Genomic DNA, 19,281 nt, shown 5'->3' on the forward strand with positions numbered 1-19,281 from the left:
TCACACTATTTCTCCATATCAATACATGTATCATTTTACTCTTCTGTTCCTCGGCACATAGCCATTTATGTCTGTTGTTAAGCTACTAATCCATCTAGTAAAGCTTGTCTTTTTGTCTTTTTTTTTTTTCTTTTTTTTCTTTTTTTTCTAGGTAGGCTAGTGAAGAATTACTAGAGTTGGTGACCTTTTCTTTGGAACTAGGAATTTCTTGAGAACTTTTCATCAGTTTTTTTGTTTATTTGTTTTCCAAAGGACTGGTTTACATGATAAACAATTTATCTGAAACTTGTCAAAAGGTGGTTTCTGTTGTAATTGGAGCAGTTGGTTTCCTTTGTGAAGCTCATAGGTCAGAATTCCAGACTACAGTGGAATTGAACTCCTGCATATCAGAATGAGAGTTGATGAACAGAAATTCAATCATGGTGAAAAGACAAGATAGAAAAAGTAACTGTGAGGGCTTTCTTAGTTTGTTTCTTAAGTATAAAAACCTTGGAATTGCTTAACAGGAGTGTGCTCATTTACTAAAAACTTACATTTGTGATATCTTAAGTCTTCTTTTTCCTGATGGATGTATTTGACTGTTTGAAAGATGCTTTTGATGTGTACAAATGAAGAACGGAGTGAAATAAATTTATTTTAACATTTTGTTGTGACTGATACAGTAGATTTAATCCAGCTCTTTTAAAATTATTTTAAATATCAGTTTTGAAGATGGGCAAAACTTTGCGCTCCCTTTCTATTGCTCATAAAGAGGAAGAAGCTTTATAAGAGGATCAGTAGCTAAAAATGGAAGAATAGGATCATAGAATATCTCAAGTTGGAAGGGACCCATAAGGAAGGATCACTGAGTTCAACTCGCTGCTCCTCTCAGGACTACCTAAAACTAAACCATATGACATCCAGATGCTCCTTGAACTCTGACAGGCTTGGTGCCATGACCGCTTCCCTGGGGAGCCTGTTCCAGTAACTAACCACCCTCTCAGTGAAGAACCTTTTCCTAATGTCCAATCTGAACTTCCCCTGATGCAGCTTCATTCCATTTCATGTCCTATTGTTACCGAAATCTCGGAATGAAAAACTTATCGACACCAATGTGATGTAGATAAGCAGACACTTCTTTATTGACGGCCGGGTGCGTGAGTGAGTCCTCTCACGATCAACGCATGCCAGGTCTCAAAATCAGACACCATATATAAAACTTATTCATACATATTCATTAAGTATTCATGAATAACCATGATATTTCACATAAATCATTAACATATTCTCCTCCTATATCAGATTCTGCGCAGTAGAGCTTAGAAAGGTCTAGAAATGGGTCTGGGGTACGATTTGGGTAGGTGGTATATGAGTCGGTGGTCGCGATCTCCCCCTGCCGGAATTACCTTTTACTAAAGTTCACAGTTTCTTGGCAGGTAACTACAAGCTGTTCCAGTCGACTCTCCCCAGTTTCCATTAATCTCATATTCTGACATTTCAATACACTTCTACATACAGAAGACTGGTCAAATACAAAAAAACCTTTCAACCCTAGAGTTATTACCTAAGTTTTAACAATGGTTCCAGCCCCTTCTTCTAGCCTTGATACAGGACATACAGATGATCTCATAGCAGCTTTTACTGTGCAACTATAAGTTTCATTAAAAATATTTCTTATCCTTCTATTTTTCAATTTTATAAAATGATTTTATAAAATCAATTAATCAATCAAATAAAGTCAATCAATCTTAACTTATTAACAAATCGATAACACTATGGCTGGTCACCAGAGAAAGGAGATCAGCACCTCCCCCTCTGCTGCTCCCCTTCAGGAAGTTGCAGACTGCAATAGGTGTTAGGGTTTTGAAATGCTGGTTATACAGAGCCCTTGCAATAGCAAAAAGAGGATTCTCTGTTGAACAGAGAAAAGACCCTACTCTCAGAAATCCTTCTGATTTTGAGCAAAGTAGCAGTAAGTAGTTTTGCAGTCCTGATGCTGTAATAGCTGGTAAATGAATTGGGAATTTATTTTCCTCTGTCTTTGCTTTTTCTGATTTTTATTCTTAATTTTGATATTTTTTTTTACTTTTAAGAAAATGGAAGGTAAAAAAGTTAAAACTATCTTCCCTATTTGAAGTTGGCCTCAGTTTCTCATGCAGAACTGCTTTGTTGTTGCAGAAGTCTCACACAGCACTTACCAGATCAGTGGGTTTCTTTCCCATGACTTATTAAAATGGGAGTGAATGTTTTTGTGTATCACATGTTTTGCCAGAAAATAATGCTTCTGAGGCATATAATGTTGTTTGTCAGATGTTTAGGAGTGATCCACTCCAATAAGTTATGGATGAAGTTTACTAACTTGGTTTTTTACTAATGATTATCAAACACTGAGGCCATCAGTTTGAGTCAGCATACTGCTCATGCGTTATCTAGACTTGCAGGTACTTTAGTTTTCAGTCCATCTGTTCAATTCTTTTTTGAATCCTGATTAGTTTTGTTATTTATTTTTATTTTCCAATATAATTATTTTTGTTGTTATTGTCCAAGCCTGTACTCTCAGCAATCATACAGGAAGTGCTAAGAAATGAAAATATGGTGTGTATCAACGAAAGCATTTATCTAGAAGTGTTTGCTTCATGCTAACAGTTGAATATTTTAAGCCTTACATCCTACTTTGTAATGGAACATTGCTTTGCAAGTTTTCACTCCGTATGGCTCATCTTGAAACATTAATATCAGTTGTTTTGAGCTGCTGTAATTGACTAAAAGTTCTCAGTGTGTCTTTATAATACCCTAGTAACCAGCATATCTGAACATTTAAGTAGTTTCTATATTTTAAAGAGGATGTAGCATGGCAAGACACATATTTTTTATATATATATTTTCTTGTGTACTGTAGTAAGTCCTGAGTGGACTTTTCTACACTGGCATCTTTTTTCCATTCCAGAATCTTCCTTCATTTAGCCAAAATCCAAGCTATGATTACTCAGCCTTTCAGTTGTACAAAAGGCAGGTAATTACAGTTCTTTGGCTGCCTGCTTAAGGACTTTGATACAGTTATAGCACAGCAGTAACTACACATGGAGTAGGTCCATGTGTTTATTATCTCCCAACGGTGGCCACAGTAGATGTTTTTGAAGAAATTAAAAAAGTAGGACATTAACTGAATATTTTCTCCATAGAGGCAATTAATGTGAAAGATAATTTGAATTTTTTTTCTTTTGTTTGTTTTGTTTAAACCTTTAACAGTTGTTAGTATATCTTACAGTTTACACCTTTTCCTTACCCCACCCCAAAAACCTATTCTCAAACCCTAGTCCCTCTAAATTAATTCAAGTCTAGATGCTCCTTTTTGTCATTTAACTGCAGGTGCTTATTCTATTCCTATTGAATTTTTAATAGGGGTGACAAGGTTTATAGGATAACTTGAATCCATCTCAGACTTAATGGAAAATATAGAAGCTCATATTCATTATAATGAGTTATACTGTATTCTGTTGCTAATTTGTTCCTTCTATAGGAAAATATGCATTTTTGTATACTTGCAGGTTCTGTGATAGAGTTGAACCATTAATGCCGATTCATATCATACATTTTCATACAAATGGTATGACTAAACAACAAAATCAAGGCATAATTGCAGGATGGGTAATCAGTGATTATAAATAACAGAACTTAGGGGTTAATTGGTATCTTTCATCTGAGTGTCTCAAAGATTCAATGTGAACATTAACTGATAAAATCACAGAGTATCCTGTGAGGTGTACTGGTTATCCTTATGTCAGCTATACCCAGAGAGCTTAACTGATTTGCCTGAGATCATATAGTAAACTAAAATATAAAATAAAAGTTGATGCTTTAATCAGTAGACAGCGCTGCATTTTGTACTGTGGAAAACCATAGGAGCGTTTATCAGAATAAGCACTACCTTAGGCTCTGTGTTTTAAATTTCTCTCCTCTTGTTTCCTACTTTACAGTAGAGTTCAAGATTTTCTTTGGAAAGATGCTTTAAATAATTCTCTAATAGTTTCTCCAAGATGCATCTAGTCCAGTTGTGACTAGTAATTGTCAACATGTAACTCCACAAAAATGAAAACATTTCTCTTGTTTCAATGTAGATACAATGGCAAGTGAGTGAATAAAAGCCAGTTGACCAGGAATTTAAGTGACAATTTTGAGTCCCAAAATACAAACAACTTTGAAGGGTGTAACTTATAAAGTAGTTCAGCTTGAAACAGTTTGACATTCAGCCACTGCGCAGAAAGAGTTTAATTCACAAACCAAAGGTCCAGTATGCAGACCCAGCAGGAAAATAAATTTAAAATCTTCAGTGTCATATACAACTTGTACTCAAGCACTTCAGCGTTTAATGAGAGCAAGATGGAGAAATGCTCCAGTCCCCATCCTGAAGCTGAGAAACTGAAACACAGGAGGTCTGCAGCTCAGATTCATCATAATTGGCATTTATTCACTCTAGGTTCCCACTGTAGTCAGTGGTCTGCTTTGGATCTTACCCATTTTCTGATGGGTGAGTGTCTCTTGATTGTAGAGCAGATCTAGGGAAAGGGGCTCTTTCCTTAGTGTCTCAGGTAGAATGTATCAGCCCAGATCATCTCTCCTGTGGTTGCATAGTACATTTTGTCACAGAGCAGTTGTAGGCCAGTACCATAACCGTGCTGCCAGCTACTTTATCATGTCCTTTATAATGTTTTGGAATTCCTTTAATGTCTAAAAAAATAAGGTACTAACACAGGATTATAACTATGTTCAATGACCTCAAAATACAATATAGTTGAAATACTCTGGGGACAGATCTTGTTGTCATAGGTACTCAAAAAATGTATACTGAGCATAAAACACAGCTCTAGGTCTCTAGACCAAACTCAACTGACAATAGATTTTTGGTTTTTAGTAATGTCATCTGTCACATGAACACCATTTGATTGCATTTAATAGATATATTTTTTTTCAGTAAGAAATTATATGTATTTATGTCACTACAGTTTTATCAACCAAGGTTAATGATTTGGGTTAGCCAGAAACTCTTTCCAACCAGCCCAGGGAATGGGTAATTTCCAAAGGTAAAGTTATGTAATGTCTTTCATCTACAGTTTATTAAGATGAAAGTTTTCTCTAAAAAAACCCAAAACACTGTGAAAGTTCATTAGTTTTTTATTTTATAACTGCTTCAAGAGAGTAGCCCGCTCTCATGATTTCATCACAAGTTTCATATTATGTTTTTTCTTAAAGCCTTGACAGTTAAGTGAGGATTTCAGCTTTCATTTTAAAATTATGTTTTTAGCCTTCAGGCATGCAGAAAACATGAACTCTTTCTGGCTTACATACCAAAAAGAAAACATACTAATTTTCAAAAGTTTGTGTTTCTTAAGCCTGTCTCATGATTTTTAACAGCTTGACATCTGAGTTTTGAATGCTTGATTTTAGTAATTCTCACATAGCAATATAGAGGGAAAAGTCAATGATAATGCAGAAGGAGGGAAGTGGTGATTTGTTCTTTTTTTCTTTTGTTAAGTTTTTTGTTTCTGTTTGAGTAGCAAGCATACAAGGATGGCAGTCTTCATTTGAGTTTGACAAGGAGTATGTACCCTGTTAACAGAAATGCAGAAGATGTGGCATACCAGACAAGACTGATAAGATTTTCTTCTATTACCATAACTGCTTTCATAAACCTCAAATTGAACATGAAATTTGAATAGGAAAATAAAACCGTTACTCAGAACCACAGAACATGTGTGTTTTATTCTTATATCCTTGTTGACTAATGACTCAAAATCTGGCAAAACAATGGCAGATAAGCAAAGGAAAGTGAAAAGAAAGGAAAAGTGTTTTGATTAAATTTCATTTACTATCTAGACTGCTGATCCCTGTTAAAAAAAAATTCCTATTCAATCTGGATAACACTATAATTTCCATACTTTTTCTTTATAAATGAAGTCCTAAAATTAATAGCTATATTATAAAATTCATTCCTATAAAGCTGTGAACTTTGTGCAGCATAGTTGGTAACAATGCTGCATTATATTGGATTTATGAATAGCCATGTTTTTAGTGTTGTACATAGCTTTGAAAAAGTATATCAAAAGGGATAATAGTTTCTGAACTAGTCAGAAAGATATTATACATTTTTCTTTAAAATGATTGGATTCCTGCTTTTGAAATTCCATGCATTTGTTCTAGGTTTTATGTAATTTTTCAAAAGATATTTGGCATATGCTTAGGAGGACCAGTTTTTAGAACTAGCTCCAAATTTTCTTTCATAATGGAGTTTCAAAAGCAACTTGAATATTAGTTGCACACAATCCAGCTTCCAGCTTTAACAGAAACTGAATGTTTGTTTCTTCACCAAGCTTATAAAATTAATCACAGTAAACTGCTGAAGAAGGCTTCAGAAAGCGTCCAGTCCTTCAATTTGACAGTTTTATGTACTCATTGTTAGTCTAAACAGGTTGAACTACTGAAAGAATAAAGTAATAGATTTTTCAAAACTCTTAAGTTCATATAAAAGATGCAATCAGCAAGTATAAAATGATATATTTATTAAAGACAACTTATTTTCAGACCTAGAAGGGTCATATGGGACTTTTTATTTTATGATTGAATGGCACAATTTCAGGACTGAGACTGTTTTCACAGCTGAAAATGAACTGCCCAACACTGCTTTTGGAAATTTGCCCAGATCTTTGGTCTGTGTGGTGTGCTTGTTTGCATGTGTAAGTTTCTAGGTTTTTTCTTGTATCCTGTAATGATAAGCAAGTAGCAAATTTAGTCAACAAAAACCCAAAAAATATTATCACAAGGATGGAATTTTCTGGAGTTCTGTGAAATCATGCTTTGTGCAGTTACTACATTTTTTTTCAATAACTTACAATATATTCTAGTTATTTTTTTTAATATCCCATTGTGACATATCAGCAAAGTATTTTAATCACACATTTAGCTTTTAGTCCTCCTATTGATGCTTAAATTGAAACTTATATTTAAGTGCTTTGCTAAATAAGCATAGACTTCAGCCAGTGGGGCAGAATGTTTAAGTATAGCTAACAAAAAACTGAGATAGCTAACTAACATGGCAGTCTTTATTTGTCCAGAGACCATGGTAATACACTACAGTACCTTCAGAGTGCCAATAGGAAGGGGATAAATGCTCTTTTCAATGAAGTATTATAGATCAGTCACTTATTAGTGTATGCCAGCTGGTTAAGATGTAAGGTTTTTTACAGGAGAGAGGTCTAAGCTCTGAAAGTTTCTCTTAATAATGAGGCAATCTTTCATAACTAAGACATACTTTCCAAGTTAGAGGCCAAGTGGAGTCATAAAACGAACCTTGGGATATAAAAAAAAGCAATTAAGCAAAGTAATTCATTGGTAGATAATACCGTCAACATTAATTTTTTGGCTACTCTGATGCCAAAACGGCACAGAGTAACTGCTCAGAGATGAATTTTGTCTTTAAGCAGCAATTGTATTTATTTCGTGCAATGCTGGGGAGCTAGCCAGTTCGCACTGGACAAACTAGCTCCAAAGTTTTCAGTGAAAAGTCAGATAATTTATACAGTTTTAGTGAGAGGTTACAACATCTTTACATACATATTCATTTAATTTTGACATCTAATCATCATATTCATTACAGGCGGGGTTTAGGCAGAGCTTGAGGCGGAGTCTTCTAGAATCATCTTTGAGGGGGATTATTGGGTGGTTGTTCCGTTCTTTGGCCTCACTCTTGGGGATTGCTCAATCTTCCTTGCTTAAACTTTTCAACTTTCTTTGTTCAACAGTCTCCTGACTCATGGTCTCTTCATCTTCTTCAGGTGACCATCTTTTCTAATTATTCAGAGTACATTCCTTTAACATCAACAGTGGAATGGAACAGGCCTTGCCATCTCTATCTTATCTCAACACAGAGCATCACCCAGAGCATTGTACCAAACTCATCCTGAATAATCATTTTAAGACCTTGCTCTGTTTCAACTCATATTAGTACTGTTATATTTTTAAGGGCTCAATTCCATCTGTAGATTTGTGGCCAAGAATTTTACATTCATGATATCAAGACACTGTGACTGTGCTATGTGCTTCATGTGTGCAAAATGGAAAATTGCTAGTTACTGTCCATATTTGTATACCAAAATAACTGTACATGCAACATGTGCAGGTGCAGTTTTAGGCCTGAGCTGTCTCGGCTCTTGTGAAGGGCACAGAAATTGCTTAGTTTGGTGGTAGCAAGAAACACCATTTTGAGAAATAGTGTAGCATGTACAATTGATGGTGAGCTGTGGAAAGGGTTGTCACTCCATAGCTTCTTCCTGTCATGGTTTAACCCCAGGTGGCAACTAAGTACCACGCAGCCACTCATTCACTCCTCCCCTCCCCTGGTGGAATGGGGAGGAGAATCAGAAAAAGGTAAAACCCATGGGTTGAGATAAGAACAGTTTTTAATAATTGAAATAAAGTAAAATATAATACTAATTGAAATAAAATAAAATATAATACTAATAATTGTAATGAAAAGGGAGATAACAAAGAGAGAGAGAATGAGAAATAAAACTCAAGAAAAACAAGTGATGCACAGTACAATTGCTCACTACCCGCTGACCAATGCCCAGCCAGTCCCCGAGCAGTGATTGGTCCTCTCCAGCTAACTCCCCCCAGTTTATATACCAAGTATGATATTCTATGGTATGGAATATTCCTTTGGCTAGTTCAAGTCAGCTGTCCTGGTTCTGCTCCCTCCCAGCTTTTTGTGCACCTCCTTACTGGCAGAGCATGCAAAACTGAAAAGTCCTTGACTTAGGGTAAGCACTACTTAGCAACAGCTACAACATCAGGGTGTTATCAACATTATTCTCATAATAAATCCAAACCACAGTATTGTATCAATTACTATGAAGAAAAATTAACTCTATCCCATCCAAAACCAGGACACTTACCCTGTAGCTTTGATAGGATTGTTGGGGTCTTCCCCAATTGCAACAAATGGCCAAATTCCTCAGCTCAGCTGTGGAGAGGGTTTGTTGTCTTAAGTCTTTTGTATTTTGGCTGCCAGGGCATGCTTGTTCAGCTCAAAGGCAAGACATTTCCTCAGGTGTTCCAAGGTTTGCCTAGTTTTTAAACAATCTTTTGAGCCACTAATATTTACAGTTGGTAAAGCTATGTTTAGTAGGTGTTTACTTCTAAACTACCATTAGAGGACTATAAAAACCTTAGGATGTGAAAAAGGAAGGAGGATCCCATCAGACAGATTTTGTAGAAACATAGCTAATATTGTTTTTCCTCTCTGCAGGGATATCTTCCTATCTCAAAGGAAGTAAATCGCAAGAAGAAAAGTGAGGCTGAAGTGGCATTCCTGACTCCAGTAAATGTCTATGGACACAATTTCACCAAAGTCAATTACCTCTACTCTTCTCAGTCATAACTCTTTCATTTGTATTACATATGGTTCTGCGGGTTTGACGAGGTCATAGTGTCATATATCAGGAATTGTTTCTGTGTAAAATGTCAAATGTAAGAAGAAACTATGGGACTCTGAGCCTTACTTTAGAGAATAATAGTGGAATAAATGTGTATCATAAAAATAATGTTTAACATTCTGACTCAAGTGAAAGCTCTCAGAATTTCACACTGTGAATCCATGTTTACAAACATTACAAGTGGGCCTTCTACCACAGCAATGTCTTCCACTACTCAAACTCAACAGCTCACATGCAACTGGTAAACTGCTCGCCCTGTTTCTACCATCCCTAACTGCTTCTTGCAAAGGCTGAGAGTCCTCCCCCATGTTGCTGGGGTGTTTTTTTTTTTCATTTAGATGTAACAACCCTAGTAGTTTATTTTCATCAATTGTATGTATATCTCTCTATTTTATTCATGTACTCTTTTAATGTATAGAAGCAGCATGAAACTCATGGTTTCCTTGTGGTAAGTGATTGCGATGCTGCCACATGATTTGAGACACTGATGAATGGTGCTATTTTGGACTTTAAATATGCTCCTTGGCAAGGTAGTTCTGATGGTATTATTTTTTTATTTCCATGTTCTGAGAAGTTTTTGGTACTTTGTTTTTCTGAATGTTGTTCTTTAGACTGGACTGATTTGTTTATTTGTGTCTTCAGTGTGGCTTTCTTATTCAGTGCTGTAGGTGAGCAACTACTTAAAATGTAAAAGCAAGGAACTGATTCCTATCAGGGTACACTCACAAGCATGCAGTTATAGTGGGAGCAATCACAAAACTATAATTTACTTAAAATTTCCTTTCTGATACCTATCCACCTAACTTGGAGAAAGACAAGCGATAATTTTTCATTACTTTCAAAATTTTAGGGTTTTTTGTGGTTTTTAAAGCTTTTTTGAAAGCAAGGATAAGTTTTAATGTCTTCTTCAAATCCATAAAGTAAAGGATAATAAGGGGAAAGGGTACATTTCCAAAGTATTGTCAACATGTATTTTACTTTTTTTGGTTTTGCTCCCAGAGAACTAACAATACAAAACAATACAAAACACAAAGCTAAATAGTATCATCTACTCATGGAAAGTTGTTGTGCTAGATACAGTCTGAAAGCCCACCTTAATTTTTTAGATAACTGTTGTCTTTTATCTCTTCTTTTTACAGGGCAAGCTTTGTTCTGGTTTACCTTCTGACTGTTAAATACCAGTGCGTGCACTGCACTTCCTAGATTTCTTTCCTTTCCCCATTTTCTGTATCCCTCTTCTTGTATATTTTATTTTCCAATAGTTTAGATACATCTACTGTGCTGTATATAGAACAAGAAATTATATTCAGCATTTGAAGCATTTATGTATAGTTGCAGTTACATACTGCTGAAAATGCAGGCTTTTGTAACAATGTGGTCTTTAATAATGCACTATAAGTACCCAATGTATTTTAGCTATTTTAGTAGGATTTGTTCAATAAATATGCAAGCTCTAAAGGTAGCCATGATGTCTCTGTTTTCTTACTGTAAAGGGAGAGCTCCTTTACTATATCTTTGCACCTCTTCTTTACATGACTTCTGAGTTTATTTCAGAAATATCTGATAATGTAAAAGGCACTTCCTTTTGAATTATCTCCTAATCAACAGCTATTAAGATAATCTACATACCAGATATGGATCTGGGAAATGATAGCTGCCAGAGCTCTCTCTTTTAAGATTTGTGAGTAGCTGGGTCAGATGTGATACTTGATGCCACTTTTAGTAATCCTAGGAGGAGATTGTGGGGTTGTATGCATGGCAAGTACAATACATTTCATCCTGGATCCCTGATAAAAAAACCTGAACTAACAGGCCTTTTTTATATTATGTGTAAGATAGTTTTAGAGAACACTGATATATGCATTTCTCTCAAAAGCAGGGGTTTTTTTCTGTAATATCTGCATTTTTTAGGCTTAGCATGTATATTGGTTTCATTTTAGCATAGAAAACAAATTTAGCAGCATTTTTTTTTAAACATGTGATGGGAGAAGGGTTCGCCGGAGTCAAGAAATTACTCAATATGAGTTATGCATCTTGCTCAACTTTATTAGTTTCTAACACTACTTATATAGAACCGATACACATGCATATTCGTAAAGCAAAAATATAATTGGTTATTAGCCTCTAAGCGCGCGCTGTTCTCACACCCCTAATTATCATGACTAAAATAAGCATTCTATCCATGTAGCTATTTGCATTACTATGCTTCAGCCTTGCAGTTTGCTACTCCCTATATTCCCATTCCGCTCCCTATCTCCCTTGGCCTTGCACCTGCCTTCCCAACAGCTGTAGCTTGTTACAGCCATGGCCTGTTAGTACAACAAAGTTACTTGGTCTCAGGATTCAAGAATAGATCAAGGCTACTTTCTTGTTAACTTCAGCACAACGACTTCAGCACAATTCTAATTACAGGCCTATTCTAATACCAGTCCTGGATTGTGCAGATCTTTAGGGATTCTATGGCCACGGTTCTGCAGCCATTCTTCTACAATCACGAGCAGAGATCTACCAATTAGTAGCAGATGTAGGTCTGCCCCTGTTTTCCAGTCATGAGACCAAATGAATGCAATTACATATGCCATGACTGTTTATCCCACTAAGTGAATTTACACAGGGATTGAATTTAGCTTGATGACTTTGGTTGTATCTGTACTGGTTTTGGCTGCAATAGAGTTAAATTTCTTCGTAGTACCTTGTATGGTACAATGTTTTGTATTTGTGATGAAAATGGTGTTGTTAACACACTGATGTTTAGTTATTGCTGAGCAGTGATTATACAGTATCAAGACGTTCTCTGCTTCTCATACTGCCCTGCCAAGCAAGTAGGCTGGGAGTGCACAAAAAGTTGGGAGGGGACACAGCCAGGACAGCTGACCCCAACTGACCCAAAGGATATTCCATAACATATGACATCATGCTCAGCAAATAAAACTGAGGGGGGGGGATGGAGGTTGATGGGGGCTACTGTTGCTTCAGGACTGGCTGGGCATTGATTGGTTGGTGGTGAGGTATTGGGTGGGGGTGGGCTTTTTTTTTCATCGCTTTTTTTTTCTTGGGTTTGTCTCCCCCCCCCTTGTTATTTTTAACTTTTTTTCTCTCTCTTTTTTTTTAAATTATCAAACCGTCTTTATCTCAACCCATGAGTTTTCTCACTTTTATCCTTTTACAACTTTTCATATAATAACATTGTGTTGGTTTTGGTTGGGATACAGTTAAATTTCTTTATACTTGCTGGTATGGGGCTATGTTTTGGATTTGTGCTGAAAACACTGTTGATAATGCAGACATTTTTATTATTGCTGAGCAGTGCTTACACAGTCAAGACCTTTTCTGCTTCTCACCCCACCCCACCAGCAAGTAGGCTGTGGATGCACAAGAAGTTGGGAGGGGACACAGCTGGGACAGCTGACTCCAACTGACCAAAGGGATATTCTATATCACATGATGTCATACTCCACAGTAAAACCTGTGGGGAAGAAGAAGGAAGGGGGGGATGTTTGGAGTGATGGCATTTTGTCTTCCCAAGTAACCATTACACGTGAATGAGCCCTGCTTTCCTGGGGATGGCTGAACACCTGCCTGCTCATGGGGAGTGGTGAATGAATTCCTTGTTTTGCTTTGCTTGCATGTGCGGCTTTTGCTTTACCCATTAAATTCTCTTTATCACAGCCCATGAGTTTTCTCACTTTCACTCTTCCAATTCTCTCTCCCATCCTACCAGGGGAGGAGTGAGCGAGTGGCTGTGTAGTACTTAGTTGCTGGCCATGGTTAAGCCACAATTATAGAGACTGAAATTTGCCAGGGATGATTGGTTATGATTGATAGAGGCTCCCTAACCATTCAAAGGTCACCTATACTATTGCATCACCAATAGTGGCTGTAGCATGTATGAAGCATTCACTTCATAAGACTGGGGGGGGGAGGGTTACAGAGTGACTATACCTTAAAAAAAAACCCACAGTATGGTCATTTCAAGAAATGCACATAGGAGTTCATATATGTATTCTTCCTTGTAATGGTCTATGAAATAATTATTAGACATGGTTCCAAAAAAACTGTCCAGTTTGTACTGTCTGACATATTATCTACATGAATCATGTTTGCTTCTGTCTGTTGTACAAAACTGACTCTGGGCTCAAAATCATCCTGAAGTCCAAGCTGCCTCTTTCTGCAGGGGCATGTAGCCTGTTCTCTGGCATGGGGCCTGAGCCAACGGCACCATCTTTGCAGCCACTGCAAATGAAGTCCCAAGGTACAGGCCCTTACTGTTGAATAAAATCAGATGGGTTGAGGGCTTGGAGGTTTAGTGGTGAAGGAAGATTTCCATATGCAAAACCTGCCTATCTCACAGCTTTCCCAAAAGCTTGCCCCAATCATCTCCCCCCTCCCACCAACCCAAAATACCACTAATCTCTCCCAGTTGTATTCCCAATGTAGCTACAGCACAACTGAACTTTGTGGGATCATTTATAAGACATTATTATAAAGTAGATTAGATTGGGAAAACTTGGTTCTATCTCACAAACCTTCAAATGATGTTTCATGTAGGATCTGGCAAATGAGTCTTTATCCCTCATGCCAAAATTTAACCCCAGCCCGCAACCAAGCACCACGCAGCCACTTGCTCACTCCCCCTCACCCAGAGGGATGGGGAGGAGAATCAGAAAGGAATGTAAAACTCAAGGGTTGAGATAAGAACAATTTAATAATTTAAACAGAATAAAAATGAAAGAACAACAATAACAATAATAGCAATAATAATAATAATAGCAACAACAGTTACAATGGAAAGGTGGGGAAAAAGGATAAAATCCAAAGGAAAAGGGAGAAAGGGAAACAAATGATGCACATTACAACTGCTCACCACCCGCTGACCAATGCCCAGCCAGGCCCCAAGCAACGATCCCCAGGCCCCAGCTAACCCTCCAAGTTTATATACCAAGCATGATGTCCCACGGTATGGAATACCTCTTTGGCTGGTTCAGGTCAGCTGACCTGGCTGTGTCCCCTCCCAGTCTCTTGTGGCCCTCCAGCCCTCTGGCTGGCAAGGCCTGAGAAACCAAAAAGTCCTTGACTTGGTATAAATATTACCCAGCAACAACTAAAAACATCTGTGTGTTATCAACATTGTCCTCACATCATACCCAAAACACAGTGTTACCGAAATCTCGGAATGAAGAACTTATCAACACCAATGTGATGTAGATAAGCAGACACTTCTTTATTAACGGCCGGGTGCGGGAGTGAGTCCTCTCACGATCAACGCACACCATGGTTCAAAATCATATAGAACTCATTCATACATATTCATTAAATATTCATGCATAATCATAATATTTTCCATAAATCATTAACATACTCTCCTCCCATATCCGATTCTGCGCAGTAAAGCTTAGAAAGGTCCGGAAATGGGTCTGGGGTACGATTTGGGTAGGTGGTATATGAGTCGGTGGTCTCGATCTCCCCCTGCCGGAATTACCTTTCACTTAAGGTAACTGTTTCTTGGCCGGCAACTATGGGTTGCTTCACTCGACTCCCCAGTTCACGTTAATTCTCATTTTGACATTTTAGTACTTTCTCCTAGGTTACATATAAACAATCATCTCGAAACTTAAGTCTGTTATCTGAGTTCTAAACATTCCTACTAGGTGATTGTGACCAATACCTCCGGCCTTAGTACGGGGCTGTACAGAGGATTTTTATAGCAGCTTTTACTATAGAAGTTTCATTAAAATATATTTCTTATCCTTCTATATTTCTATTTCATAACTGATTTTATAAAATCAAATAATCAATCAAATAAAGTCAATCAATCTTAACTTATTAGCAAATCTGTAACAACAGCACTGTACTAGCTACTAAAAGTTAACTCCATCCCAGCTGAAACCAGGACACCTCATCAAAGCAAATTTAAAAGATCAAAGGTGACATCACTGGAAGTTTCTTCCTGATCACCAGAAGTGAGACTAACCCTAAGACCCCCTAACCCTAGGAGTCGCAAACCCTAGAGGGCGCTAGAGGGCGCTAGGCAGATAAAATCACTAATTAGGAACTAGCTATTTTTAGCATTGGGCACCACTTTTAAAGTAAAATGTGGGCTCTGGGCTGGCCCTGGAGTCTTCTCTGGAGGGACTCCCAGATTCGGTGGATCCGTGCAGGGGCAGACAAGGACCACTGGTAAGAAATGCATTCTTTTTGAGGTTTGGGACCAGTCATTTGAAGCTGCTCATAAGATGCGGTTCATGAGTACCCCGCCAGATGGCATACAATTACATGTACAATTTGTATTGATCATCTGGGTAGTATGGTTGGTTGGTTGTGCATTTGTGTCTGGTTTTGGTTTACATATACATATGTGATACGTATATGTTTGATATATGCGTATTTTAAAATCTCTGATTATCTTATGTCATCATTTGTTATCTGAGGAGCTGTAGCTGTTGCTGCTGGGTTTATAATAATTGTCAGCTCTCTGTGTGTTTGAGTCTTAGTCCCTGTCCTTGTGTTGTATAAATTTCAGAATGGGAAACCAACAGAGTGAGGTTTTGAAAAAAAGCTCTTTGGCCTGTATTCTGGTTCATTTGAAAGATATCAGGGAACCACCTGGAGACAGTGTGAACTGTAAAACTGAAAAAAATATTGCAATCAGTGGTGACCTTTATAGAAATTAGACGATGGAGAAAAATGGCCTTTTAACGGAACTCTGAATTAGAATACTCGGTTACAACTTATGTTGTTTCTGAGATGAGAAGGTAAATGGGATGAAGCGGTTTATGCAGATATGTTCTTTACTCTGCAAAATCACCCGGAGTGGCAAAAGGAATGTGGAATTAATTTAGCACCCCAGGACTCTGTGGTCCTGGCGATAGAAAAAGAGAAAAATAAGAAAGAGAAGTTAAAAAGATGTTGCTCGAATTGTAGCATTGGGCAAAGATGTTTAAAGGTTGGTTTACAGAATGAAAGATTAGAGGACTTTTTGCCTCCACCAGGAAGAGAGGGTGATAGAGAAGGAAATGCTGGTGCTGTCAGAGGTGAAGAACCAGAGGCAAGGGAAAGGGAGGAAACCGATATTGGATTTTCTCCCATCACTACCAGAACTCAAAGTAAAGTGGGACCTATTATACAGGCTCCACTAAGGCAGGCAATGGGAGCAGGGGGACCTCTCAGAATTAAAGTACCTTTCACTTTAGTGGATTTAGATGGATGGCGAGTTACTGCAGGGAATTATTGGGATGATCCTGAAAAGGTTGCTAAAGGATTTGAACTGATTCTGAAAACTCTGAATCTTGATTGGGAGGATGTGGATGCAATGTTGGATGCAGTGTTTAGTGAGTCAGAAAAGCGGATGGTTGTGAGAATGGCCAGAAACCAGATACAAGCTTTTGTTTTAGCTGGGACTCTTCCGGGAACAGTGGATAACCATGTTCCAATTACTTGTCCCAATTGGGATGCTAACCAGACAGGAGCCTGGGATTTATTAGTGCAGTACAGGGAATGGATTGCGTATGGAATAAGGAATGCTGTCCCAAAACCAGTGAATTGGTCCAAATTGTATGAAATTAAACAAGATAGAGAGGAATCCTCTACTGATTTTCTGAATCTATTAAAAGAAGAGATGCAGAAATATACTCTTTTGGATCTTACCTCCCAGGAGGGAGAGAGTCAGCTGATATTCCTGGTTTTGGGACAATTGGTAGATGATATCAGAAGAAAGTTACAGAAAGTGCAAAGTGTAGATGCGAAATTTAGAAAAATTGCTGGAGGTTGCATGGCAAGTGTACTGGAATAGAGATAGTCAGAAAAAGAGAACAACGGGCAAAACGATTGCTAATGCTACAGTGGCTGCTTTACACACCACGGGAAGCCAGGTACTCTTTCGAAACCCATCAGGAAACAACACGAATGGAGGGAGAGAGGCCGTGAGAAGTGGTATAAATGCTCCACCTAAGGGAAATCAAACACACCTGATAGATCAGTGTGCTTATTGTAAGCAAATGGGGTATTAGAAAAAGGATTGCCTGCGCTTGGACAAGTTGGTGATAGTTACTGATGTGGAAGCTGATTGATGAGAACCAGGGGAATCTTCCCTAGTGGAGCCCTTGGTAAAAATTCAGCTAGGGAAGGAAGGGAAACCTGTAGAATTTCTAGTAGATATGGGTTCCACATTTTCAGTACTAAATCAGACCTTATTGCCTGTAAGTCAACAAAATGTTAATATCGTAGGAGCAACTGGACAAGTTGAGAAAGCTTTCTTTTTGAAACCATTAAAATTCAAAATTGAGAAGAATGTGGGGATTCATAAGTTCCTCTACCTGCCTGAGGCTCCTGGACCACTTTTAGGAAGGGATTTGCTAGAGCAACTGAATGCTGAAATAAAGTTAAAAGATGAAGAAATTGAATTTAAAATACCAGAAAAGAACCACATTGAAATGTTAATTTTGACTTTTACTGAATCCCAAATCAGGGAAGAAGAAATTATACAAGAAATAAAAGACCAAGTATACCCAGGAGTATGGGCCTCAGGAATACCTGGAAAAGCTAAAAATGCAGAATGGGTTGTTATTAAACTTAAAGAAAGGGCATGATCTGTTAGGGTAAAGCAATATCCCTTGAAATTGGAGGACAGGCAAGGAGTGAAAGGTATTGTAGAAGAATTTATAAGATATGGAGTATAACACTCCTATTCTGCCTATCAAAAAGCCTGATGGTAAAACTTATCGATTCGTGCAGGATTTGCGGGCAATAAATCCGATAGTTGAAGATTTGTATCTGGTAGTAGCAAACCCATATATTCTGCTGACTAGTTTAAAGGAAACCTATGAATGGTTTATTGTATTAGACCTAAAGCAGGGGTCCTCAGACTTTTTAACCAGGGGGCCAGTGCGTGGATGAAGTGGCAGGCAGTCATCTGCGGCTGCTTGGTTTCCCCCCCCAACCCCCGGCGGGGGGGGGTGGGGGGGTGTCTGTAAATACTGGGGGCCGGATTGAGGACCCTGAGGGGCCGTATCCGGCCCGCGGGCCATAGTTTGAGGACCCTTGACCTAAAGGATGCATTATTTTGCCTCACCTTGGCTCCTGAAAGCTGTAATTTATTTGCCTTTGAATAGGAAAACCCTGATACAGGACAGAAAACCCAATTAACCTGGACAGTGTTACTTCAAGGATTTAAGAATAACCCCACTATTATAAATTGAGACCACAATGGATCATAATCCAATTAAAATTTTTATTAATTACAGCAAGTAGAATATGAGCAAAGACAGTGCTGGACGGCAGGGGAGTCTGCGCTTCGCCAACTGCCGTACTGAGCAGTTCAAACAGTCCCTTTTTATACTTTTTTTTTACTTTCGTGTTCATGAAGTAGTGGAGGTGTTGACCCTTCATTCATATGCACAAGCGGCATCCCGGACACCTGGCGGTTATCTTATCTTTCACAAGCGGCATCCTGGACACCTGGCGGTTATCTTATCTTTCACAAGCAGCATCCTGGACACCTGGCGGTTATCTTATCTTTTGTTGCCTAATCTTTACATTGGGCTTAACATAAATCTTAATAAACAATACCCTAGTCCATAGTTTCTTACAATCCCCCCTTTTTCTTTTTATCCTATTATTGTTTATTAGACGCTGCTTTCATTCTCGGCACTGCGAACAAACCTTTTTCCACAATCCCAACATTTATCATAACACTCACAAGGTAATACCTCACAATTACAATAGGCATAGTTTTCACGTGGCATAACGCATTCGCAACAATCTTCATCCTCATTAATAGATACACTCTTATATTTTGCCCTAGGCCTCGTAGTTAAAA

This window comes from Falco biarmicus, chromosome W, assembly GCF_023638135.1.
Source record: "Falco biarmicus isolate bFalBia1 chromosome W, bFalBia1.pri, whole genome shotgun sequence".
NCBI lineage: Eukaryota > Metazoa > Chordata > Aves > Falconiformes > Falconidae > Falco > Falco biarmicus.